This window comes from Rhagoletis pomonella, unplaced genomic scaffold (genome assembly GCF_013731165.1).
Source record: "Rhagoletis pomonella isolate Grant_MI unplaced genomic scaffold, Rhpom_1.0 Rhpom_scaffold_00003, whole genome shotgun sequence".
Lineage (NCBI taxonomy): Eukaryota > Metazoa > Arthropoda > Insecta > Diptera > Tephritidae > Rhagoletis > Rhagoletis pomonella.
The window spans coordinates 88,725,766-88,727,207 of record NW_023458557.1 but is presented as its reverse complement, the minus strand read 5'-3'; positions in this window follow the sequence as shown (position 1 = coordinate 88,727,207).

Genomic DNA, 1,442 nt, shown 5'->3' with positions numbered 1-1,442 from the left:
TGACACTTTAGTCGCACAACGGTAACACTGGCTATCGGTCTTGCAGGTTTGTAGTTATGGAGAACTATCGATAGTATCGATGGTTTAATATTGCCGCTACTATGGAATTTTTCATAGCACTATCGATAGTTGTATATTTCATTCATATTAGGTTCATTCCTTATCTTTTTGGACTAAAATCTTAAAAGTGTCAGAATGCCAGAGCATAAGCAAAATGCGCTCACTAAAAGAGAATAACAGGAAAAGTAAAGGAACGCAAAAAACCAAATTTTTAGTCCAAAGAATGGCAACAACAAAACTAACGTCAAATAAGAACAGAAATGTATGTACAAAACACATTCACACAAGCACAAGCACAATAAACACTTGCTATTTCAATTATTTTTTGCCTTCTTCCAATTTCAATTCATTTCTTTTACTTTTTAGATTATTCACACTTTTTGCGTATTCTTTAATTTCCGTTAATTTAAATTCAGTTGAGTTTGACACTTTTCAGGATTTTGCCAGAAAAAATTCTTCTGACTAAATCTGACTACTTCGGACTGATGAGAGTCACTCTCACTGACTGTTGCTCTCTCATTTCTGCTGTCATTTCCGAGTTAAGGAACGCTTTTTGGACTAAATCTGACTACTTCGGACTTTTTCTGACTATTTCTGGGAGATAAGGAACGCTCCTATTGTTAGAATTGGACTATAAAAGATACATATAACATGTTTTTTGTTATAAAATGTGTTATTGAAATACACGAGCTCTTTTTAACCGACTTCAAAAAAAGGAGAAGGTTATCAAATTTTCGGAACATAATTTTTTTTTATGTATGTTACCGCATAACTTTGGACCACGTTAACTGATGGTGGACAGGTGGTCCCATATTAATTTGGTTTTATTCCGGTCTTAAAATGTTTGTTTTTTGCTTAAGAATTACTTTTTGTTTTACACAAGTTATATGTTGTGAACTGTTTGTTTATACTAATACACTTTATGGTATTTCTAGTTACAAAACGGGCATATTTTGACACAACTTTATCTCCTTTTCCCATACCTTTACCGATTACATTATGAGCCAAAACCGGACAGGTAGCCCATTAAGCTAGACATGTACACGACTGAAGATCTATTCTGATATAAGTCAAGCGAGAACCCCTTTTTAAAGTTTCATTTGACAATGTATTTTCACATATTTGGCGAGAAAAGCCATTGAATACGACAAAGTGAAAAAAAGCTTTCGATTGTATCGAATATTTTCACTATCGCTATCAAAACCATCGAATGTATACACTATCGATAGTTTTCAAACACTACAGGATTGCATTTTTTTGCGAAAGATGTGTGCAGGCATGGTGAAATAAAAATAAGGTGATGTCAGTTGGGGGGTTGTTGTAATTTTGACAAATTCGGTAGCCCTGTTCTGAATGATGCCCTCTTGAACAAAAACTACACT